At 38.5% G+C, this 27,606-nt stretch overlaps 1 protein-coding gene across 1 annotated transcript in view; it reads left to right on the forward strand.

Annotated features, from left to right (window-relative positions):
• The window catches only part of LOC128021281 (protocadherin-1-like), a 77,853-nt gene that overhangs the window by 8,439 nt on the left and 41,808 nt on the right, over nt 1-27,606 (forward strand). The gene's annotated exons all lie outside the window — the stretch shown is intronic.

The following is a 27,606-nucleotide window of genomic DNA, read 5'->3' on the forward strand; positions in this document are numbered from 1 at the left end:
CAGATAGGTACTTTTGCTAATGTAGTGAGTGTTGATATATGAATATTTCACTATATGCTAAATATTATTCTCTGCATTTCATTTGTTGAGGGTTAATTTACAGTACAGTATATGACATGAAAAGACAATTTTGCCATACAAGAATCTGTCTGTATGAAAGATGTCAGAAATGGCTCTTGTATTGCATCATGTACCCTTTTATGTATTCTCTGGCCACCAGTTCACTGTCTAAAAATACACTTCACTTTTACTTTGTGATCAGAAAAATGTCCAGTCATGAAATGTTTTTATTGTATTTTTGTGGTTTAGGTAGAGTGCAAAATGTGCATATTTGAAAAAAAATTCTTACATTTCTCATGAAATCCGATCTACTCAGTGAGAGAGACCTGTAGACCTGTATAATCTGTTTCTATTGAATAAGTCCAAAGTAGTTTTCTTTAGCTCAGATCTCAATTCAGTCTTGACCCATTTAGATGCCAATTCAACATGCTAATTTCAGATGGAATCCAAGGAGGGAAAGGTAAAGCAACTGGTGCTATGATTTCTGTGTGGATTAAGGGTAAACATAAGCAATTTCAAATTGATTGTAATCTCCAGGGAGAGTTGTAGTGAAGTTTACTGGGCAGAGGTTTGAGACAGAAAGCAAGGGCACATGGGTCCTGACTCCGTCAGTACCAGACTGGTGTTTGATAAAGCCAGCAGATGCTAGATGACAGTCAGGTTGAGTGCAGGCCTTGCAGACTCACTGACTGGGGAGAACAGTTACCCACGGCAGCTCCCACATCATGATGGACAGCATATGGCATGGAAGTGACAATAGACTCCAGCTATGGAGAGCGTACTGCATTGGTGTGTGTGTTTTTTATGTGTGTACTTCCAGGCTTCTGCATGCACTCATGTAATCCGTTTGTGTGAATGCGGGCTGAGTTTCCTGTTTCCTAACTGATAAGATTCTTACTTGATGACATGCGTTACGTTAATGGATATTTGTTTCTGTGAAAGTTGACTGATCGGCATTTAATCAAGGGACAGATGTTGACTCATGTGACATCTCTTGGCAGATGTAAACTCGTTAGGGAACCCCCTCCATCCCATCCCAAACCCACATCAGGCTTAACAGATTGACCAAAATAAAAAATTAAAATCTCAGCCAAACTGAGTGACAGATGTGGAGAGTAGAGCATGACAGAACGAATGGTAATATGCTCACTGATTACTCAGGGTGCATGGCAATGTGCTCAGGTGCGTGTGACATCCTTGGCTCAAGCTTTCCCAGTTTAAGCTCTGATGAGTGTAAACACAGTGGCCTTGTTTGCAGTTTATTGCCAGTGAGGATTGAGCGTGATGACTGGCTTCACTGCTTTCCTTCCTGGTCCGTAAAAAACTCATTAAGAGGAGTTTGTTTGTTCAGAAATACTTCTCCTGAGGTGTGAGAAGAAAAAAAAACCCTCAATGTTCAATTCACAGTGGTATGGCCTGACTTTGTGAGGAGAGATTTGTTTAAATATGTTGCTCTGCTTTGTGTTTGTGCTTTCACAGTTCATGGATCTTCCCAAAACTCTCCCTAAAACTTCCAAATGTGTTAGACTGTGAGACAGTTACCGAGGTGACTGCATGGGCTCATCAAGAACAGTGCTGATAATTAGGTGGTCATGGCAAAGATCTAACACCTTTTTTATGATGTGTTCATCTCTCTCCAGAACAGCCTTGAATGAGAGACATAGCACACAGGTGGAGATCAGGGGAGAGACATTCCCAGTTATGTTGAAATGGGTGTGATGAGATTTTGTGAAGCTGTAAATCTCTGCTTAAATTAAACCCATCCAATTAAAATGCCTTGTTTGACAGAGATAATGCTTTGTTTTACCCACTCTTCACCATGGGCTGCCCTTCATCTCTTACTGGAGGGTGGAGGATTGGGAGGCAGGGATTCAGGTTGGATTTTGGGGTGGGCTTTAATAGTGAAACACATCTCCTAACCTTGCAAATTCCAGTGTGTTTGAAGAGTACTCATAAAACACTAATATTTTGCCTGGGAAGGTGATGGTATATATTGTGAGTTGTTTGAAATGTCTCATTTGGCAAAGGTTTCGTTCTTAATTGTTATATCTGTTCTTTTACTGAACTAAATGATTTTAATTACTATCAAAAATCTAAACGATGGTGGGGTTGGGGGTCGGTGCCATGCTGGGCAAGTGACAACTGTTGTCGAGGCTCAACACAGGTATAACAGTTAGCACTGTCTATCACGGCAAGCCTATTTTCCAGGACAAATAACTATCATGATATAGTCAAACACTATAGATAATGTTGTATAACATTTCTCATAACTCTATATACAATTGATAAGATTCAGATGACCCTTACTCTGTCAGACTGTGTTGACCATCCACGGCATGGCAAAACTAAGTTAAAACAGTGAAGTGCAGACTAGAAAAGCATTGTAGCAGATAAATAGCTCCAAGCCTTATCTCCACTCCATCTCACTATCTTCATATCTACCACAGATGCCTTATATTCTCTGGCAAGTGAAGCTTTAAGATAAGAGGATCTACCATCAAAAATGTTTCTACAGACCATTCTTCCTTTTCTCTCTCTATTTTTTTCACTTTTCTAAATTATGCACCCTATATAACAAATCCAATATGTCCATAAATTAGACTCTGCACCAAGAGAAGCTTAAATAGTAAATATTCAGTAACTTTAGAGCCCCCTGCTCTTTGTATGGTTCATCTACTCAACTATTCTATATGTGAACCAGTGTTGCCTTTATGGAGGCTGCCTCAAAGCCCTTCCCAGAATCCCACATTTTGAGCATCTGCTCAACCCAGCTCTGGCTAATATCCAAAGCAGAATGCAGCCGTAAACCTCAAACCTGACGCCCACCCTCTCAGATCTCCCCTCAGTGAATACAGCCCATAATACTCTCAGACTGCTCCTCATTAGAGCACAATACTGCCGGCACTCAGCTCCCTCTCGGTGGAGCAATCTACTGTCAGGTGCGAAGGCCTCACAGGCTCATGCTCAGCGTGAAGACAACTGCTGCACTTACAGGAATTCAAAAGTACGTGGCACCCTCTCCCCTTCTAGCCTGCAGGAGCAAACAACTAAGCAATTATCAAGAAATGCTTTGCAATTATATTCCACAGAGATCGCTCATACTGAATGAAATTACCACAAAAAGAAGAAATTCCATTGCACCTACGCTGGTATGTTTGTGTCAACATGGCAGATGTCGTGAAGACAACAGGAAGGGTCAGATATGCATTCTTGTTTGCTCTTGGAGTCTTGCTGGAGGGTCTCTCTGGGACTAACAAGTCTGTGCTGGCACTTACGGACTGACTGGTCTTGGCTGACACTTCAGAATCGATTGACCTGGACAAGTGCTCAGGGATTTAGTGCACTGGGCAGACATATTCCAAAAGTGTAATCTTGTCCAGTAGTGATAAGACGGTCTATGACGGTTTCCAGTTCTTTCTTAGCCATTTTGTAGTCAAACCACATTTTGGCCACCAACCAATTTTAGGATGTTCAAGCCAGTTCTTCTGCCAAAATGATTCACTAGATATCACCACTCTGTTGGATCTCTACTTCAAATAAATGAGGCCGACATGACATTTTGAGTCTGGACTAATCGATTCTCATGATCTTGACAAGCATGCTGGGATTGGCCCTGCAGAAATGGCAGAGTAGAAATGGATAATCTCTCTCTGTCTGTCACTCCCTCTCCGTTCATCTCAAAAGAACACAAACTCTCCCAGAAACTTGAGGATTGTAGTAGTGGAAAGGTTTGAGTAAATCTTCATGCCTCTGGTTTGGTCGTGCGCTGTTTGGCGATTTCGATCTAACATCCCAATGATTACCTGTTAAGAGGGATTAGAGACCCTACCCAGGAGGTGCTCCACTGTCAGGACACAGTTTTTCTGTCACCGAAGGAGATGGCTGATGTTGTTGAGTTGTTCGACAGTGAAGCGCAGCGCAACACAGAAGCACACAGATGTGCAACTAATGATAGTGTCGTCAAAGACAAGGATGACAATAATGATAATAATAATGGTAACATGCAAGTGTTCACAGTCAGATTCATTTCCTCCTAGATATATTTCTGCACACAACCACAAGGAGCTTGATTTATGCGGGTGTTGTCTTGGAAGCATTCTTCTACATGGGTGTTTATGAAGCAATGTCATTTATTTTTTTTTATTGCGCCAGAGGCAGAGCATCTCTGATTTCATCATATTACATTTCTTGCTTATGATATGAGAAGAGAAAGCTGTGATAAGGATGAATGTAGATAGGCTGGGCTGACACAATTATGAATAATTGTCATACAAATAATAGCAATCATTAGTTCACTTTCCATTAACAGTGTTGCTTTTTGAAACTCAGCCAACCTGGATATTATATTATAGTGATATATTGATGTACAGTATAAACACATTTCAGGGAATTTCTTCATTGCCTTATACTGTGGATGGTAATATGAGATTGGAATTTAAAGTGCTTGATAATCACAATCAAATGAGATGAGATCAGATCAATCAGGTGATTTTGTAATAACTGTGACAGGACTATAGAAAGTTAAATTCTCTATATCTCTAGCTGTTTGCCTGAGAAGATGAAAGGCAAAGGCAGTTGTATTCTGTGCCTCTGTCTCATTTCACCGGTGACAGAAACGCGCTCTTTGAGCCACCGATGGTCAGAGTCGCACTTAATAAAAAATGAGAAGCTCCTTTAGGGAAAGCTATGTAGAGGCTCAGCTCCCTGATGGCATTGCCTTTAGCTCAAATATTTTATCACTACTCCTTCCAGCCTACTTTACCTTCTGCCAGGCAGATTAGTGCTTTTATCAATAAGCAGCTTAGCACCGATGCTTCTCTCAATAATGTGCTATGCCATTTCATTCTTGTTGCTGTAACTCCTAGATGCTTCTCTTTCTTTGTTTTTTTTTTCTTCTTGTTTTCCTTTACACTGGTTGATGTACACTTTTTTTTTAAGTCAGCATAATGCAATTATTAGGTTACACAACATAGCACCAACTAGCAATTAATAAACTAGAAATTAAGTTAATATATTACAAATTGATGACAGGCCTTAAACTGTATGTACAGTATGCATGCATTTGTACAGTATGTTGTATGTAACACTTAATTTTCTCTTCATAACTTTTTTTTTTTTATTGTAATGATACATTCGTTAAATCTCTTGTTAAATTTCTAGTTAACCATCCCTTTAAAACAATCATTACAGTATCAGTATTTTACGATAAATCCACACATCCTTACTAATTTCTTGAGCCATTCAGTTTCACTGTACCTGCTGTGTGTGCAGAGGGGAAAATATATTAGGTCAAGAAGTGAAAAAATAAATGCGTCACAATTATTTTTAATGTGTCCATATTAAGTAAGGAAATGAGCACATCCCTAAATGATGTGTGTATGTCCCACGAAACACTCCTAACACTGCAATGATTAGCTTGTGCCTGTGACATACAGTATTGCTCAAAATAATAGCAGTACAATGTGACTAACCAGAATAATCAAGGTTTTTAGTATATTTTTTATTGCTACGTGGCAAACAAGTTACCAGTAGGTTCAGTAGATTCTCAGAAAACAAACAAGACCCAGCATTCATGATATGCACGCTCTTAAGGCAGTGCAATTGGGCAATTAGTTGAAAGGGGTGTGTTCAAAAAAATAGCAGTGTCTACCTTTGACTGTACAAACTCAAAACTATTTTGTACAAACATTTTTTTTTTTTCTGGGATTTAGCAATCCTGTGAATCACTAAACTAATATTTAGTTGTATGACCACAGTTTTTTAAAACTGCTTGACATCTGTGTGGCATGGAGTCAACCAACTTGTGGCACCTCTCAGCTGTTATTCCACTCCATGATTCTTTAACAACATTCCACAATTCATTCACATTTCTTGGTTTTGCTTCAGAAACAGCATTTTTGATATCACCCCACAAGTTCTCAATTGGATTAAGGTCTGGAGATTGGGCTGGCCACTCCATAACATTAATTTTGTTGGTTTGGAACCAAGACTTTGCCCGTTTACTAGTGTGTTTTGGGTCATTGTCTTGTTGAAACAACCATTTCAAGGGCATGTCCTCTTCAGCATAGGGCAACATGACCTCTTCAAGTATTTTAACATATGCAAACTGATCCATGATCCCTGGTATGCGATAAATAGGCCCAACACCATAGTAGGAGAAACATGCCCATATCATGATGCTTGCACCTCCATGCTTCACTGTCTTCACTGTGTACTGTGGCTTGAATTCAGAGTTTGGGGGTCGTCTCACAAACTGCCTGTGGCCCTTGGACCCAAAAAGAACAATTTTACTCTCATCAGTCCACAAAATGTTCCTCCATTTCTCTTTAGGCCAGTTGATGTGTTCTTTGGCAAATTGTAACCTCTTCTGCACATGCCTTTTTTTTAACAGAGGGACTTTGCGGGGGATTCTTGAAAATAGATTAGCTTCACACAGACGTCTTCTAACTGTCACAGTACTTACAGGTAACTCCAGACTGTCTTTGATCATCCTGGAGGTGATCATTGGCTGAGCCTTTGCCATTCTGGTTATTCTTCTATCCATTTTGATGGTTGTCTTCCGTTTTCTTCCACGTCTCTCTGGTTTTGCTCTCCATTTTAAGGCATTGGAGATCATTTTAGCTGAACAGCCTATCATTTTTTGCACCTCTTTATAGGTTTTCCCATCTCTAATCAACTTTTTAATCAAAGTGCGCTGTTCTTCTGAACAATGTCTTGAACGACCCATTTTCCTCAGCTTTCAAATGCATGTTCAACAAGTGTTGGCTTCATCCTTAAATAGGGGCCACCTGATTCACACCTGTTTCTTCACCAAATTGATGACCTCAGTGATTGAATACCACACTGCTATTTTTTTGAACACACCCCTTTCAACTAATTCAACTAATTGCACAGCAATTACAACAGCCTTAAGAGCGTGCATATCATGAATGCTGGGTCTCATTTGTTTTCTGAGAATCTACTGAACCTTCTGGTAACTTGTTTGCCACGTAGCAATAAAAAATATACGAAAAACCTTGATTATTCTGGTTAGTCACATTGTACTGCTATTATTTTGAACAATACTGTATATACTATATTTAGGCTTATATTGGTGAGGCAAGTCATTTTTCCCAAACTAAATTGATTACAGTGGTTACTACTGTACAATATGAAATTGTTTGTGAATGCAAAGTTCCGTCTTTTGTGTTCTTTCTCCCTCCCTTTGTTCTGCTTTATCTTCCACTATGCAAATATAAGTTGATTACTCATTCAAAGGCCAACAAGGCCAATCAGATTTCTGAGGTGACAGTAATGAAGTGGCTCATTCTCTCAGTGTGATGAAAAATCAACTTTGCCTGATGTAATTGTCTTGTCATGGGCTTTGTATGATGACTGGGAAGCACAACATTTCTCTGTTCATTGTGTTGCCATGGAGAAATAGGCTACAGCTCTGCATTTGCTGAAGCTTATTTGTAAATATTGATGATATTAAAATTTAAGCCACTTTAAATAAAAAGGCAAACAAGCTCACAAAGATTGAAGATGCCCTGAGCCTCACATATTTTCATTTCTTTAATATAATTTTCAGATTTGACAGACCACTGGTCTCTGTCTCTGCTGTAGGTCAGTGGGGAAGCTTCAACTGAAGAGAGGAAAATATGGACAAATACCTCTCAGACATCTCACCCCATTAAAGCGGTAGAGATCTGAACACAATCCATTAAGCTCCATTAGAGATGTATAAATTCACACATGCACTCACACCTTCAAAGCCTTGCAGCGGTGTGCTGTTACTCTTACAATGAAGTTTCATTATTCAGACACACCATTCATACAAAATGCAAGTTGCAAACTACCTAGAGAAAACATGGACTCATATTTGACCATGATATGTGACGCCGCAGAAAAGACGCCTGGGGGCAGACTTGGTAGAGCTTTGCTTTTATAAACCTACTGTTAATATCACTTACTGTCCACAACTACAATTTGCATTGGAAATCAACAGGACATGCTTTGTTTTTGTACATGAAAGGTGGCAGGAAATGAAGGAACAGTCCTGCAGTCATGATGTGCTTGCTCCAATTCTCTGTTTTTGAGCTGTCAGTGACTCAATCATGCATCACACCCTGGCACAAACAAACAAGAAGATACAACTAAATCAATTCTTCAAATACAGTGTTCATCGTCAGAGGCTTGTCAGTCAAGCCCCTCGACAGCCCCAAGACGGCCTGGCTCTTACTGAGATGTCAACGAGCAGGCTCAACTCCTGACCCCGTCAAAAATACAAGCCCTAATAAGATATTCCTCTCTTTATCTCCACCCCTGAAGAGCATTGCTACATTTTGCAGTTTTGGAGAAACCTGTTATGTTCAAATTGTTCAACCCACATCTTCAGCGACAATTGTGTTTAAAGCCTAGTTTAATATCTGAGGCTTCATAGGTACTATAGGTAGTCATGATGGAAAACATACATTTTCTTCTGTCCTGGATTGGAGAATAATCAACTTACCGCGAGAAAAAAAAAAAAAAAAAAGTGAGAAACCACCAAAAAAATTGAAATAAAAAAAGTGCTGAAGAGAAATGCTTTTGCATAATTCTCTTTGCTGCTTTTGCTGGATGATAGGAGCAGTGAACATTATTTATCTCACTGTCTTCGCCCCACTGGGAAGGTAGGATATTAGAATATTTCATGATTGTTGAGCTCTCCCAGGCTTTTTGGAAGTGGCATAAATACTGTTCTCCACTGTTTCATGTTGGCAAAAGGAAGGAAGTCTATAAAATTGGATGAGAAAGAAAAATTAAAAAATTAAAATGTAAATTGGTCTGATGCACAACCTTGTATTAGTCTCAAAAGCAACAGCATCAACTTGAATGTAGTCAAGGATGACGTGGAAAAGAAAGGACCGCTAAATGCTTTTAGATAAAAGGCAAATCTTCAAGTGCCCCACTGAATCACTTTTCGGTTTAGCCGTCTGTGAGATAAACCTTTTGAACTCAACGATGTGGTATAACATGCTCAGATCCCCCTGGGACTGAGGAAAGGTACATTTGCAATTTTATATTGGTCTGTGTATGTGGTGTTGATTTCTATTTAAATGGACGATATTTCTTACAACATTGATTCCGGAAGCTTTTCCCCCGCCCCCTGTAGAAATGGTCACTGGTGTTGAATAGCATGGCTACACTTGATCCAGATCCAATATTTTCCACCATGTTGGATTCCCTTGTCTGACTAATAACTATAGGCACTGGTGTGAAAGAGAGCAAGAGAGAAAACGAGAGAAGAGACAGTCTAATCCTTTATTTCCTGTGTTAAGAGATTCTTCGGGTGAGTGCTCTAAAGCACATTCAGAGATGATTATTTGCATGGCAGTCTCATGCTCTTATCTGGATAGAAGGCATGTTTAAACACAAAGGCCACTGAGAAGAGAGGCAGAGATAGCACTGGACAAAGCACCAGTGATAATTATCTGTCCAAAAGCACTTGTCAGGATGATGAAATCCAATTAAAGCACTTTTAAAAAAAGCCAGAAAATAGGATAAAACTTCAGAGTGAACGCATGGACGGTGGTTGAGTTCATTAGCTCCATCATCTCAGGCCGACAGGCATGATTTGCATGAGTTTTGTCTGTCATTGCATTCTTGAGCCACAAACCTTGTCAATACAACTGTCAGTACAGATTAGACAAACATCTCATCTCTTTAACTCATGTTTTTTTTTTCTGTTTCCATAACATGAGAAGATAATTGATGATGATAACACATCATTATCAGCATTATTTCTATGACTGTAATCAGAATGCAGAGCAGATGCCCTTATCTGCAGTCGCTGACATGGCTCTCAGTTGTCCCTTATGCGCTTGGCTACACAGAAGAATTCAGGTTAATTATCTAGCTGCTCGAAAACACTCTATTCGTTCCCAGTTGGGGTTTGAACCGACAGCCAGCAGGTCACCTGCTTGACCGTGTACCATGAAAGAGAGGAAGAAAGGATGGTGTTATATTCAGAAATTGATCTACATTGCGTTGGCAATATTATAGTTTGGACAGTGACATCATTAAAGCTCCATTGAATGTGTATTTTAAAGACACACACACAGAGAGAGTGAGAGTGAGAGAGAGAGATAGTTTACTGCAGTAGCTGTGCTCTGCCATTCATTACACACTGATGCCCTCTGAGTGGACGCACAATACCAATAAACGAGTTTATCCAATTCTGCCGGTAGTGCATTCTGGACTGCTACCTCAGCTGTGGCCTTCTTCACATCCTACAGTCATATCAGTCCCAGCAGGGTAAAGAAAGATAGTGAGAAAACATAAGAGGGAGTAGGGAGAGAGAGAAAAAATATATATTTTTACAGTTGTTATATATACATACACACACACACCAAGGCTTGTATTTTGCTAATGTTTTAAAATCTACTAGTTGGTGGGTTGACCAAAAAGGGCTGTAACACCTGGTGAGAGCTATCCAATAGTATTTCTATTTATCTTAGTGGCACCTGGCACAGGACCCCCTGGAAAGACACAGTTTGAAATCTCTTTTGTGGAATCAGTTCCAAACCCTTCACTAGTGACTATCTTAAGCTGTGACTTGAAAGGCAGCAAACACTGCAGAAAAAAAAAAAGAAGTCAGGCTTTCAACCCAGAAAAAAATAAGTCTCAAAAACAAAATGAAATTTTCTTTTTTTTTTCTACTGGCATCTACCAGCAAAAGACTGGTAGATGATCAGGTTCATGGTAACCAGCCAAAACTTGATTTATTAATCTGAATGACGATTTAAAAAATATATATATATATTTACGAAGCCCTGTAATAGTAAACTGATCAGATACATTTCTTAGGGACATTTACACCGCTGTTTAAAAGTTGGTCTAGGAAGATTTATATATAGGTGTTGAATAACATGGCTACACTTATTCTTTTTTTTAAATAAATTATTACTTTTATTCAGCAAGGACACATTTAATAGATTAAAAGTGATAGAAAAAAAAAGATATTTACATTGTCACAAAAGATTTCTTTATCATTCATTTAAATTCATCAAAGAATCTTGAAAAAACAAAGAAGTATAATGGTATCCATAAAAAAAATATAAGCATCACAACTGTTTCCCTGTATATATTTAAAAATGACTAGTGAACCTCACTGTCATCATGGCCCATCCCTAGTCTCATACTTCGGCTACAGCACAATAGAGTCATCTATCCAGCTCAGTATGTGTGTGAACGTTCAAGAGGTTTGTCCCTCCCTAGATTTTATTTCTGTTTTTGGAGTATAAATAAAGTATCCAGCCTGGACAAAGACAACCAAAAGGATCCTTGAGAAGCTCTGTAGAACAGGATTGAGGATATCCTATAAAGTTCTTCCTCAGGCTAGGAGAGTGTAAGTATATCAGTTTGTGTGTGTGTGTGTGTGTGTGTGTGTCCGTGCATGCATGTGTGTATGCCAGTGAGGGCACATTGAAGCGGATTTTAGCGGAAGGATTCATGCGTGCTGTTATGAGGAAGAAGCGAACCAGTCGGACAGTGATAAATGAACCATAACCTTTTCTCTTCCAGATGCCACCCCTTTACCCCCTCTTCTCCCTTCATCCCTCTGTTTCCTGCTGATATTGTCTTTGTCTGCTGTTTTGAAATGTCTTTGTGTTCAGCGTGTCTCTGAAGGAATGGCCTAAGGCAAGGTCTCCGTGTGTGGCGTGAGTAGCACTAGATGCTTAACTCAGAAATGTATCTCAATCAGGGTGGTGCGCTCTTCTGTGTTGAATTGAGATAATAACCTATAGAAATGTGTATGCATTATATAGTAATATTATAAAACATGTACAAACAACTGTTTATGTATTTATTTATTCTGCATGTATTCCGCGTGTTTCTGGGAGCAAAAAGTAATTTTGTAAAGTTAATGCCATTCTTGCTCAAATACCATAAACATGTAGCCAGTATTCAAGAAACCTATAGTTCAGTTCAGCTACCTACTCATAAATGGAAAAAGAGCCATATTGCGGTACATATTCTATTACCAGCAGTGACTTAAATGTGTATTTAAAATAATTTAGTCCATTCCATATTGGATTTTATGTTTAGGCTAATATGGAGGGTGAGGAAGCTCTGTTCTGTCTAAAATCACCATCCTTATAATAGACATTTTTGCTTGAGTTTTAAATTGAAATGCCAGGCAAGGCTAATATTAATTGCTTTGCTACATCTGCACTTGTTTTTTTTTTTCTCTCTCTCTCTTGCAAGTTTAGTTTTTTCCTCCCTACTTTGCCTTTTTTTATTTTTTTGGAAGCCAAGCACTGGAGCCTGATAAGAAGAGAAGTGCAGGGCCACCCTGATGCTCAACGAGCTTGTCTATCTCCCCGTCTCCATGCTCTCTGTGGTAATGCTAATGCGATGGGCCAGTCCGCTAAAGCCTCTACGCTTCTATACGAGACACTGTGTCACACAGCTCAACTTAGCAGCACACCAGTATCTATTTGCTCCAAATAGCATAGGCTACAACAACAAAACGTTCATACCAAGAGAATGGTAGCTAAAGATAGCCTCTGGTATTGACAAGATTGCAAAAAAAAAAAAAAAATATTGGCTGTTTTCAACAGGATGATAGAAGATAATTAACAATACCATAATGCAGCATAGCATGAAATGAGAGAGTTTTGGAGATTGGATTCGGGTCCCTTTGAGAGGGGATTCAGTGAGCTTTTAAAATTATCTAGTGTTCACTGTGGCGTGCAATTATGTGTTAGATTGTTTGTAAGACTATCATGGTTCTTCAGCATTTATTACAGCATTTAAAGACCTTGGAGAGGCAGATGTTTTCATTACTTTGCTAATACATGAACACTTTGAACAAAATTAGTCTGAATTGCTATACTTATGTAATCAAGTCTAAAACCAGATGACTCTCTTTTGGTTGCTTGCAATGCCAATCACAAGAGGAAAGCACAAGTCTATAATCAAACTCTTACCCTTACCTTATTTTTTAGCTGCTAAACCATTCATATGTATAAAACGCCGCTGTACACCACAAATACTTCTATTTTGTGAACCAGCAGCAAACAAAATCTTTATGTCAAGTGGAGTCTTGCTCCTGTTACTGTGCTGCACATGTTTATTTATTTTCCCCAAGTCTGCCCTTTTAAAGACTTACAAGGATATGAGGAACTTCTCACACCTTAACTGGGTGGGAAACTTCCCAATTAAGGCATAATTGTTAGGTATAGGAAACGATGTCATACTCACACTCTAATTTCCATCTAAAAATACCAGACTAGAGAAAGCGGCATGCAGGCACGAGTCTCCAGAGCACCGATCCTGAAAATAGACAGTCTATTTCCATTTGTTTTATTTATTAGTTTTTCACACTTTGGTTATCCTTGTTTGCAATCACTGAGTCTTTCAGCAGTCATTTAGCTTTCTTCACAATGAATACCTGTTTAGGAATTCATATTTCCCCCCCTCGTTTCCCTTTTGGATTAATGTCAGAGTAAACAAAAGACCAGAAATGTGAAGTCCGAGCAGCAGCTCTGTGGGTTTTTGTGCTTACAACAAAAAGATTTGTGGAAACTGCAGGGTCTCGCCCAGGGATGGATTGTCTCTGATTAGCAGTCCATATGAAGTGTCAACCAAGATTTGACAAGTATTATGTGAAGCAGGCAATCCCTGCTGGAGATTTCTCCTGAGCTGAAACATATTGTCTTCTATTGTTCACCAAAGAGAGAGACTCGCCCTCTTGGATGAACCATGTCATTGTGTGATATAGCTAATTATTAGCTTCAACTCATTGGTCGCGTTGGCCATGTTTTCTAAAAACCTGTCTGTGCCAGTTTTTATGGCTTGTGGGGAAATAAAAAAGTAGCATATCAGTGATTTATTGACAAAACCATGCTCTGCCCCACTTTTCTGTGTTTAAGCTTTGTTGCTAAAGATGGCATCATTATGGATGCACGGATCAGCTCCATGTAAGGGAATCATGTGCCCTTCATTTCAGTTTGCCATACAAGACTCTAGGGCAGGAGTGTCAAACTCATTGTCACTGAGGGCCACTTCAACATTATGGCTGCCATCAAAAGGGCCGGTTGTAACTGTAAGACTGTACAAATGTTACTACTCCTTAACATATTGTTAAATAGCTGTCTCTTTATTTTATTATTAATTATTTAAATGTTAAGTATTGCATGCATTTGCATAGATGTAAAAATATATGCAATTGCTCTGTTATTTTAACATAAATCCTTTTAACTAACCAGGTTAAGAAATCCAATTTACTCTATAAATCAAAGTAAATAATAAAGTCATCAAACAAGTCATTACAATAAATTTGTTAAAAACTGTTTTGTTACATTCATGGCACAACAAATAATTGTGAGCTGATAAGAATGTGTGACAGAAATGGCATGAGCCCAGTCTCATGAAAATGAGTATCAATAGCAGGATTTTCGGTTTCTATTTGGCATGCGATTTATCGACGCAGAAATTGACTTTGGTGTGCATATGATACGCACATGTTTGGTGTGCATATGATACGCAATCAATGCTTGCAGTTGAAAAAAAGAAGTGGTGGTACTCAACCCCACTCCCCCGACCAAAAATAAATAAATACAAAGTAAAGTACTAAAAAAAATACTTTTTGATTTTCATAATTTGCAATAAATGTATGCCAAAATGAACAAATAAATTCAATAATAAGTTTGATTAGGTTAATTAGCACATTTCATGATACACTGTTGCAAAGCAGCTTCACAGAAAATTAATATTTCTAGATTACATTTAGTAGTTTATAGCACACACACACAAAAAAATGTACAAGTCTCTCTGCCATACCAAACAGGAACACAATAAACAACATAATAAGAAATAAGCTACCTTGAAAGGACTGATCCAGATTTACTAAACCACTGACTACTGCATAAACTAAAACACCTTAACCCAGCATTCAGTATAATACACTCATGCTTTTAAACAAAATAGCTTGCCGTCTGTACATAAGTACTATTATCTCCACCATCTCTCATGACATTGGCCATTTTTTAACTTATTGCTTGAATGCATTTGCGTTCCTTAGACTTTCCATGAGTTTACCGGTTGATCTGATTGCAAAAAAAAAAAAAAAAAAAAAAAAAAAAAAAAGAACCGCATCTTTTCATTTTTAGAATATATTGTTGATTTAAATGAGTAATTATTATTTTATAACTCTAGGCTAGGGTGACCACCTGGTTATAGATCTGATTTTGCGGGACAATTTGGGACATTACTGTTATGCTATGTAAATACTGATTTACATTGGTTGGCATATATGCACACATTTATTTCTGTCGGTGGATGCACACACTCCAAGTTGTGTGTATTAAACTCAACAGATAAGATAATTTTTGAGCACACACATGTCTGAGCGATAGGGAGTGCATCTGTTTTATGAGTGAATGAATGGGAATCCACCTGCGAGCAGATAGATTTGCGCTCATGCATTTAATGCACTCTTGCATAGGCTATATAATGCGCTCTGGACATTTGTCATTAAAATACAGTAACTCAGTAGAAAGAGCTTCATTCAAACTATTACAATGAGAAAAAAGCTTTTTTTTCCGTTAAATAAAAGCAGAATATCATGTTTTTCCATGTGTGCTGCTCGATCATTTCCGGTGGTGGTGCTCGAACAACTGAGGTTCGCAGTTATTCCTTTGAGCGGTCCACACAGTCATCTTTAACAGAAAAAACCCTAATCACATATTAACCATTTCTAATCATATATGATGCACACCAATGTCAATTCTGCATATAAATAGAACACCAAATATAAACAGAAACTTGTGGAAACACACTTTCATAATTTACGATATAAAGCAGCATAGATTTTTATTTTAAGACAATCATATACTCTCGTGGGCAACATAAAATGATGTGGCGGGCCGAAATAGGCCCTCAGGCCTTGAGTTTGACACAGGGGGACATATCTGTATTACGCCTCTACGCTTTATTTCTCCATCACAATCACAGCACAGCTGGGGTTCCACAAGGGTGTGTGTTTGGGCCCGTTCTGTTTTCCGGCATTACCCCCGCTACCCAGCTGGGATCCAAATGAAGTATGAACCACTGTCCTGCATTCAGTTGTTGCAGTTGCAGCACAGCTGGGATTCAAACCAGCCTGCCCTGGCTGTGTTCTACATTCCCCATCTCCATGGAAGCACAGCTGGAGAGGGTTTTATCCCCCTATACCACCTCTGACAGAGCATCACAGCTTGAGCCTCCACAAGTCTTAGGGCAATCTGCCTGAATTGACTGTGACTGAGAAACTCAAACACAACGAATGAAACGAGCTTCCCTTCTTAATCTTTAAATCACTTCTTGCTGAGGAAAAATCTTTATTTGCAACTGTTAATTTTCTTACTGTCACTGAAAGACTTTTCAAAGTGATACTGGAATGTTTTGATACTCACAGGCAAAGATCGGAATTAGGACTGGTTAGTGCAGACTGCTTCATAATACAATACACGTTGAAATAAGTATGTTGCAATAAAATATACTGCAATGCATCACAATATTATAATTGGACTGCAGTTGAAATCAGTTTCAATCTTTCATATGCCAGTATCAGAGTTTGTGCTTATTTAAACAACATGCTTCTTCAATATTTAACTGTAAGATGGGGGGAAATCGCCCCTAAAAAACTAAATGTGCATTTACTTTTAAACTGTAACATATTTAGACATAGATTTTGCATGTGCAAATTATTTTTTTATGTGCATTTATGTCTACATAAAGTACAATATGTACATACTGTGTATAATGTGTATTGTGTATATATATATAAATAAGAAAAGTTTCATGCTGTATGATTTTTGAATTTTTGTATTTGTTTTCTGACCTTCAGCCACCATTTGTTCTGCGACCCCTGTAAGCAGTTGTTGGACCAACCAACTCTCCTCAACACACTGAATTCGATCTCCCAATACAGTTTTCATTTTTAAGTATTCCTCAACACAGTGCACATTTGTGTTGGATTAAATGTGAGTTCTTGTTGATAGAGCAAATATATTTAATCAAAGGTCTGATTTGGAAGTGATTCAGATTTCATTTGATATAGCCTTTGCTAGCTGTGTATAGGCATGCTTTGTGATGAAGTCTGTCTGAATTGAATTTAATTTAATGCTAGTTCTTTGTGCATCTATCCATAACAGGGCATTATGCACTTACAAGGACTGCTGCAGGCTTATTTGGTTGCAGGCAGGCAGGCCATCTCTTGCCCCCCACTGCCCGTGGTCACTGACTCAGAAACAATTACTTATGGGGAACTTTGATGATTTGAAAGTAATTCAGTTTATTCTCCTTGATTTCACTGGTAATAATGCCTGCCTCACAGTCAAGCTTGAAATGCATTCAATTAAAGTGGAGGACCTTCTAAGAATGCTACTGTAATGGTTTAAAAACTATGTGAAATCAAACTGACCTTATTTATTTTCTTAACACATTTAGCTGTGTGACTCATCGAGTCATGCTATTCCAAAGAAAAAAAAAACCCCTGTTTGTTTTCCTAATCATTTGCTTTCATGAATTCGCCAGATAATGGTAAACAAGCTTGGCTTGCTGTCCGTGAAGGAGGCTCGAACCTGAGGCTTGGCTCGAGCTCTGAAAAAGACCCCCCTCCCCCCATGATGGTAAAGTGTGGAGGATAAAGAGAAGGAATTATAGGAAATGAAGGGGAGGTGGAGGGATATCAGAAGAATTGTCACTGGACTGGAGCAATGACAGCTGCTTACATGTGGTCGTTGCCATGATTGACAAGATTATTATGGTTATGATTAGGCTCTTTCCAAACCTGCGTTGGGAACTTCAATTCATAAAAATTTAATAACTCTGTTTTTCTGCTCATGTAGCTATGTCTGGTCAGGTGGGAAAAAATTGCATGAACCATTAATATCATTGTCTTGGGATCCCTGTCCAATTAAAATCCTGTCTGATAAAGAAAAAAAAATTCTGCCCTGCATTATTTCCTTTTCTATAGTACTCCATTCAGAAATATGTTACATTATGAGTGGTTAATATGGTGCAAATGGCATTTTTGTGTGTAAAATCAACAAAATGTATCTTATTTACTTTCCTATTTAACATTTCTGATTATATTTCATTGCTATTGTTCAAAAATGAAAGAAATTCAGTTCCTTCATCAGACTCTGAAACGGCTTTGTTTTCAACCCTGTGGGCTACTGGATAGTTTTAAGTAATAGCTACAGTAAATAGTGATTCAGACATTGTTTTACCAAATTTGTATTCAGATCTGGCGCCATTGTGGTATGTGATGCATCTATGGTGAACCTTTAACATGCATGGAAACTTTCCATTTCACAGAAACACCCTTTTGGAACATTTGTTTCTAAGGATCACATCAATCACAACATTTTTTCTTATCTACATTCGGATAAAACCAGGTGGAACGTACAGTTACTTGATAAGATCTTTTTTCATAGTTATCATTAAAAAATTGTGCCATGTTAAACTAAAATAATTATAAATTTCTAAAATAATATTAATCATGCAACCAGAGAGATGTCATGACAAACGTTTAGTAATCATTTTCATTAGCAGAACTCTTTAAGCAAGTCTTTTTTTGGAACTTCACTAAACAAATGTGCATGTGCCGTGCAAACCAGAAAAAGATTAAGATGCAAACATGTAGGCCAAATAGAAAATGTATCTATATCTAACTTGATTACATAATCCTAATTTTGAGAGAGAACTGGTTTGGTTTTTGAGAGACTTCATAAAGTTCACATTTATTCACTTCACACTCTATTGTGTGACTTTAGAGGTCTGTGTATAATATTGCGCTGATTCCCTGGTTCAGCTGTTATCTAGCAAACACCAGACTGTGCCGGCATCAGCCGAATATCCAGGCAGAATTATTCCTTGTCTATTATTCATTTTTGAAGCCATTATCCGTGCCATTCTGGATGAGGTATTCAGCTTCAAGCACACCCCTAATTATTACAATTACATATTATAATTTTACATGCAACATAGATAAAGTCATAGAAAGTAACAGCTACATGCAATATTGTAATCCTAAAATTCAAATCGTACTTGCAAACTCTGTGCATGCTTTATGGTTAATGCTACTCGAGTAGTCGATTGTTTCTGACAGCGCTTACTAGTGGTTGTAGAAGTCGATCACTCCACTACTTGACTAGTCTATGCAAGTCCTAGTCCGGATACATGTGGTGGTTTCAGAGATAAGTGATTAACTATAGGGTTCCTTAGAAGGAGTAATAGATGGAGATGGAGTGAGACAGTCCATCTCATTCTAAAAAAGAAGTTAGAGTAGCTTTGGATTGAGATTGTACAGAGAGAGTACTCATGCAAGAGATGGGGTTACATCCCAAACGCAGAATGGGGGTCAACTAGCAGAGGGGGTTGAGGGTAGAATAAAGGGGGATAAGTCATGCCGAGTGAAGATACTGATAGGGAGCCTCATGGGCCAGAGACAGCCGAGGTTGCTAGGAGACTGTGGGATGAGAAGAGATGTGCCGAGCGCATACAGAGAGATAGTGTGCCAGTTTGAAGACGGTAAGCTTTGTGCCAGTGATTTCAGAAAGCTGCTGTTGTGAAGGCATCAGACCAAATGAGCACAAGATACACGAAAGGGAGATACTAAACCGGGATCTATCGGCACACCAGTGAGCGCGGGCATCTGGATAAACCTTCCCTCCGACTGCAGGCGCGCTGGTCTCGACACAGCACGGTGTCAAAAGGGGAAAATCATTACACGCCGCGGCCCAGCCCTCCGTATGCATAATTTAGATGAAAGATGTATCAGTAATTGGCAGGGTTTAAACATCATGAGCTGAGGTAATAGAACAGTCTCCCTACTAATGGAAGCATGTCAGACATGAGCTTCCACCCAGTCGACAGTGAGTGACAGGCATGCTGCAGAGCCAAGAGAGAGGGATACAGACTTGGAGGAAGGAAGTGAGTCAGAGAGAGTGAAAGACGAGTCACTTTTCTCTTTGAGAGGATGATGAGGGAGGAGAGTTTTTGGCTAACTCGCAGCCACAAGGCTGCCCCAGACAGATTCTGACTCCATAACGTGAGCTTTGGTCTGGGATGCCATTTTGCTAAGCAGGCAGAGGGAGAAATAAGAAAAACCTTAGAAGGCCCTTCGGCCTCCCCGGCGGCACCCACGTTGGAAACCATCCCATTTACTGTATGACAAAGAATTCCATCTGTGTAATAAGCACCAGAGACACTTGGATTATGAAAAAAAATGGATCCAAAACGGCTGTCACTTGCTGGAATTGTCAGCGACAGAGAGGGGTGAGCAATTTGAAACTACTGTTATACTGCAATACACTCCGAAACATACTACTATATCTGCTGCTAAATATTCATATTCATGATTTCATGTTAAAGATCTCTCTTATACTCACCAAGGGTGCATTTATTTGATCAATAACACAATAAAGATATGCTGTAAAATTTAACAAATTAAAAGAACAGTTGTAATTTATTCTTGTGATGGGATGGCAAAGCAACATTTTCAGTGGCCATTACTCCAGTCATTAGTGTTACATTACCCTTCAGAAATAATTTTACTATGCTCTAATATGCTCAGATTTATCAGTTATAACTGGTACTCAATTATTAATAATGGTTATTGTTGAAAACAGATTTGCTGCATTGTATTTTGTGGAAACTGCGATCCATTTGCAGTATTTCATTTAAATAATTTTTAAGTAGTTTTTTTTTAACATTACAAAAGTCTTATCACTTTTTTATCAGTTTAATGCAATATACAGTATGTTTTGCATGTTTAAAACACAGCTGCTTAATATTGTGAGTTGATTTTCATTTGTTTGTGTGTTTACGATTGATTATACTTGTTTTAGGGGTGTGCGATTTGAAGAATTTTGATGGTGGATTATAAAAATGTCTCCACGATCTCATTTTGGATAAATATCATAGCTACAGTGCATATTCTATCAACTGAATACCTCCATACCTCTGGTACCTCCATATTAATATTCTGTACAATGCGACATACATTCACAGCAAATGTTATCCAGCAATAGCGTTACCCTTATGAGACAGCATTTTTGTGCGCAGTCACTAAAGTATATTGTTTGCATTATTTGCTTTAAAAGGTTTACATACAGTATAAACACAGGTAGTTATATCTAAAATTAGAGTTAACAGTTGAGAGAAAAGTTGTGTGTGCAGCTCTTAAAGCGACAGAACTAAACATGCTGCTGCTTGCCATTAAAGGGATAGTTCCCAAATAAACGTATGTTGTATATTTTGAAGAATGTGTGTAACCAAACAGTTTGCTTAACATTTAATTTGAACTTTTTTTAAACTATGGACGTCACTGTGGACCAGCAACTGTTTTTGTTTAACAGAAGAAAGAAACTTGTTTAGGTGTGAGTGAGTAAATGATGGCATACAAATAAAACTAATAATTGCTTTTATATTGATTTGTGTGAAATAGTCTAACCTAAAAGAATGACTTGTGGATTGATGTGAATGCCAGCAAGCTGGAATAATGCTCAGAATGCTTGTGGATTACATCTACGATGAGGTTCATCACCATGGACTGATTTTATCGGGTTACAAGAAAAGGTAGGGGACGGATTTAATTGCGAACTATTAGTAGGCCACTGATTTTATGATTGATCACGCTAGCTACGGGATTCGAGTACACACAAGTCCAACTAAAAGTGACAGCCTGGTGAATAATCTGCATTACAAAAAGAAAAAAAAATCTTTAAAGGTTATTTACAATTACGTATTGTTGCCAAGGTATCTAGTATTTACAGTGCTTTGTTATATCAAGATATTTGCTAGATCGCGATCTATCTAATTTGTTTGTCTATAACGTAAGTACAAGGCGACAGACTTTAATGGACATTAAAACAAAGGAAGAACACCGTATAACTCCAAACTGGCACCGTAACTGCATATCGACACGCGGCTAAACAAAGTCAGAATGCTGTAACTCAATTTGAGCGTTCCAAACAAAGTGAAAGAGCCGTAACTGGTGTTATACGGTGTTCTGCCTTGGCTTCTCCGGGGCTTTTCGAAGTTACGGTTGAGATAGTCATTATTTTCTCGGAAAAACAAAGAAATTGACTCAAGATACTTATACACATGATAAAAGATGTATTGAATGTATATCAAAATATCAATAACAAATTTCTGAAAAAAAAAACGAAGTTATGTCTTTTGCCTTTGCACGGCAGTACTGTATACAGATGATTTTAAGACATACTTTAACTTTTACAGAACCAACACAAACACACATTAGAGGGTAATCAGCTGATGAGCTCTTTGTTTGCTTTAATTCTCTTAATCAAATGTTTCTTCGTACATGTTTCTCTTCAGGATTTGTGAGTAGTGTTTTTTTTTTTTTGGGGGGGGGGGGGGGCTATTAAATACTATTAAAAGAAAATAATGAAGTTGACTGATGACTTCAATACAAGCTTATACCTACAATTAAAAAACCTTGAAGCTCATGTTGGGTTTGTCTTGAAAGGCTTACACAGAACTGTTAAAAATCAATTTCCCTATAGATAAAATTAATGTGTTTTTTTTTTTTTCTTCCAGAACTAGACTGTTGCACTCTATTGACTTTTTGATTTTTGAGAGTTTATTTATTGTAGAGTGTATATGGCCATTAACTGAACCAGCCTGATATGACAATACAATTGATGTATTTGTTACTATTGTTGTCAGATTTTAGTGCTGTTTTGAATTATATTCTTGTAATGTAATCTTGACAAAATTGTTAGATTAAAGTTTTCCAATATTCAAGTAGAAAGGAGCTGCATTTGTGTGCCAGTTACTTCATTCTTAAAGTGACTTTCACACCAACCAAAAAAACTGCATCATCAGGTGAGCGAAATCTCACACCCTGAATTGGCCATGTGTAGTAAAGGGAAGTGGAGTGCAAGCAATGAGCAGGGAAGTGGCTCGCGATGTACACTTGTCCTCCACTCCTCTTTTCTGCTCTCATCTCTCGCTTCCATTCATGAATCAGAGCCATGAGAGCAAAAACAGCCCTCGTAAATAAAGCAAGAGGGGAGGAAGGAAACCTCTCTCTCTTTCACTCACTCTCTCTCTTCTTCCTCCCTCTTTCGGAGTCACACGGCATCGCTCGGTCCCCATTACGTAACCATTGAAAACAAGCCCAACAAAAACCCTTTGCAGAGGCCCGAGGAGCGTCCTAAGAGAACCTACTGAATTATGAGTCCCCACTTTATTTTTTCACACACAATCAGGAAGCATTAAGGTAGGTATACAAGGAGTGCAAATGGAACCTTATGCATCACAATCGATCAGATCTTAGAAGACTTTTTAACGTTCTTTCTCCCTCATCAGCCAACTGAAGACCAAGCATGGATATTGATCTTTTATGTTTGGCATAACTATAAATGCACACAGAGAAGAGGGAGTTTTATCTCTATTGGATTTCTCCTCTCCTCTCTCCTGGGACCCTTCACACACTCACATCAAAATGCCACTAAAATGCCAGCAGGGAAATGGAAGCATTATTCACCGGGCCGCCATTCATAGTGGAAAGATGCTGGCAGTTGCAGCCCTTCTTTACATCCTCTTCATTATCTATCTCCCCTGAAAATGCCACATCATTTCATGTGACTTATCCCCACATCAGACGTCCATGCAAATTAAAAAATCCGAGCCAGATTTGGACGGGGAAAAAGCATTTATTTTTTATTGGTTTTGATACCTTTCTTTTGCAGGATTGTCATTAAAACAATGCAGAAAAAGCAGGCACAATATAGATAGACAGAATGCGAGGGGGAGTGGAAGAGGGGGAACGGCACGCTCTATATTTGATGAAGTGGATCAAAGCACTGCCACGCTAGCTGCCACCACTGGCATCCCTGCCTTTTTTATTTAAATTCAATACATTATTTATTTTATAGCTTGACAAGTTAATGTGGGGTTCTTTGATTGGAACTCTGGTAAAGCGCAAGGGGCTGTGTCTTTTTCATATGTTTGCCTTATATGTTTATGGAGAGCACAGAGAAAAGAAAGCTGCCAGATAGACACTGATGAAAGCAGCTCTGAAAATGTCACCGAGCCGCCGGAGGTGAGACGGGTCCGCAGACGTGTGACATCTTTAACTGGAATGACACAGATCACCGAAAACAAAGTGGAAATTAAATCAAGCCTCTCATTTCCTCATAGGTGGCAATAAGGAGAGACAGGCAGGCGAAAACGCTGCCGCGTCAGATGTGCACACGCTCCTTGAGACACCTTTAGTCAGCCGAGTAGATCGCAAATAAGTCCAGGGAGATCCGCTGGGATATCTCGCCATCCCCATAAAGATAGCATGGTGGCAGGCCAAATGATGGAGGAGATTTATGGAGGAATCAGGCCGCTTCAGTTCTGCTAAATTGGTCTGCGTTGTTCTGCAGAGCACACAGAAAAAAATGTGCTGTTATTAAGAGAGAGTTTGGTGCACATGCCAGGCAGGCCTCATTAATCTAATGTTAGGAGCTGCATTATTGAACGCAGTCTTGGGGGAAGGACTTCAATGGGTTATATCCGAGAAGATGTTGTGTCGGCAATGTTGGAGGGTTAAAGATAATGGCCCACACTCATTTCTTTTTCAGATGGTCCAGAGACACCAGAGTGCGTCATGTGATGTGATTGTGTGCCCCCTGCTTTTCAGAAACGACTGTGCATTTATACTCTGAAACACTACCAAGAAAACCCACCCACGTCCAAGGCCGGAGGAACTCTAACATGAGAAATCCATCTACTAAGTGTCAACGCAATGAGTTTCCTACTGCAGCTGGTTTAGGCTAATGAAACGTGTCCACTGAGAACGGTGGGGAAAACAGAGTGAAAAAATAGAGACGTTGTCACCATTCTCTATCTTTAAAGCCAAACAGTCTTTTTTCCATGGATTACCTGCTCACTCAGAGAATGATCAGGTAATTGAAGATAACACCACCTCAGCTTCCAAATAGTACCGTGTCAGTGCTAATACCAAGTTGACATAACAAGTGGGTCTCAGATTGTCAGGGCGCATTTAGGACTTCATAGAGCACTGGTATTCCTTACTAATGCCTACTGAGAGCTACGACTGAGGCGGAACACAGCAAACGTCTCCTTTATTCATGCATTTGAAGTGGAATATAGCAAATCGACGCTGAAAAAAAAATAAGAACGTAAGGCCAGACTTGGTGGGTCCACATTGGGACACAATTTTTGGCGACCTAGATTTAACAACTCTGCTATGCAAAGGCTTGTTTGAAAACTAATGATGAATATCAATAGCATAATTACCAAGCTGATGAAATAAAAGAGGATGGACACCATACGCTATTTTCCATGAAAAGGGGAAATGGACAAGAGCTCTATCCATCAGTGATAATTACATGGAGTTTTATTCAGCTCGTGAACTAATTAATGTTTTTTTTTTTTTTTTTTTTTTAGGGGAAATGTAATGGACCACCTGGTCATCTCATTAGACGCCAAAGGCCTTTATGGGTTTAAGAGCCAAATAAAGCTTGTTCAGGAGCATTCTAATCCAAACCTTCATTACAAACAAATAAAAGATACAGTCATGAATATGGATGTGATAGCCATATATGTAAGCATGATAATGAGATCTTTTGTGAACACTGACACATTTTTCTCAATCCCTGATGCACAGTGATAAGTGATTATAATGAATTAAGCCTTAAAGATATTTGAAATCTCAAATATATGAGATTTCAAAAGTTGGAGCAAAAGGATCTCAGTGTTTTTTTTTTTTTTTTCATTGGCTCTTCCTACAGCAGTTTACCCTTGTAAGACAGTACATCACTTTCAGCTTGATATTACACAAGCCTAGTAACACAGATACAATCTACACACTGTCAGCACATTGTGTATATGTGTGTGTTTGAGAGAAAGAGAGATCACTGTCTGTCAGAAAAAAAATGTCTGTCTGAGGCCTTACAATTCTGTAAGCTAATGATGTTTGATGTATTAACTATGAGAATACAGGCAGTGTGTGTGTGTATGTGTGTACTCTTGTTTTTGTGACATATCAGTACACAACTATGTATAATGACATGGGTATGACACAGTTATTACAAGGAGAGGGTGACTTATGAGGACATAACCCATGTCCCCATTTTTTCGAAACGCTTATAAATCATAGATAATGAGTTTTTTTTTTTGTTGTTGTTTTTTTTTTTTTTTGAGAAAGTAAAAATGCACAAAGTTTCCTGTGAGGGTTAGGGTTAGGTTTAGGGTTGGTGTAAGGCCATAGAATATACAGTTTGTACAGTATAAAAACTATTACACCTATGGGATGTCCCCACTTTTCACAAAAACAAACGTGTGTGTGTGTGTTTGTGGAGGGGGGTGTTAGCATGTGTGAGTGTATGTATGGGAGTAAATCAGAGAAAATGAAGTGTGTTTTGCCTTTGTGCGCAATTGAATAAGAGGGGATAAGTGTTGAAGTCGTTTAATGTTTTAATAATGTTTCAAGTTGATTGAGTGTCACTTTGTTAGATGGTTTCAAGTTTCAACCAATCTGTCACTTCAACCAATGGGTAAACACTTTCACAGAAATATGAACTGAAGTCACTCAAATGTGACAGCTTTGATGTGATTGTGTGTGTGTGTGTGTGTATGTAGAGCTGAATGGAATATTTTCACAAAAAAAAAACTATAATTTTTCCACATTTGTGCACCTGAGGCGGATGACATTGTGCTGCTGTTCGGCAGTGCAGCAAATATAACCTGAAGCGTATCTTAATGCATTTACTATCGAGATTCATTAACAGTGCTTTTTAAGTACGTAGCCATCTAGTGTTAGCCATCTTAGCTGTCATTCTATAATTTATCTATGAATCAAATCCAGATCCGGATGTTTAGAGTTATATTTGCATTGTTTACAATACAATTATTCCATTATGTTTGTCATCCAAGTGAATTGCTGAGACATTTTGTTTTCTTACTTTATCTACAAAAATTATGAAATTAATAATGAATTATTTACATTATTTTACATTTCACAGCACTAGTTTTATTTCATCATTTGCCGGAGACAGTTTATTTGTGGCGCAAAGTATTGATTTAGTATCAATATTGAGGAAACAGAGGCTAGTATCGTAATGAAGCCAAAATGTTGGTATTGATCCAACTCTAGTGTATGCTATTGTTTATGTCCATAGAATGAGCGTGAACATATTGGAATGTTGCCAGCATAAGGCTGTGATTTATCTCCAAGCTAGCATAGATGCATCTTTAATTAAAGCCTGTTTTGTTGCTGTGCACTGAAAAAGTATGTATGTGCCTTTATCACACGTCAGACTGAAATTCAATCATTTAAAAGGAGTTATAATGGCAGCTCATGTTCCCAGAGATGCCTATTGCTTTAGATGATGTTTGGGGTTCAAAAGAGCAATGGCCACTGCAGAAAGTTAATGCATTAAAAGACTATGTGAATGTGTGATCACAGAGAGCCTTCTTTAGAAACCAGTACTGTTAATGTGTTAACAGTGTCTCCAGAAAACTAGCACTAAATCATTATTTTCAAAAGGA

Source organism: Carassius gibelio, chromosome A10 (assembly GCF_023724105.1).
Source record: "Carassius gibelio isolate Cgi1373 ecotype wild population from Czech Republic chromosome A10, carGib1.2-hapl.c, whole genome shotgun sequence".
NCBI lineage: Eukaryota > Metazoa > Chordata > Actinopteri > Cypriniformes > Cyprinidae > Carassius > Carassius gibelio.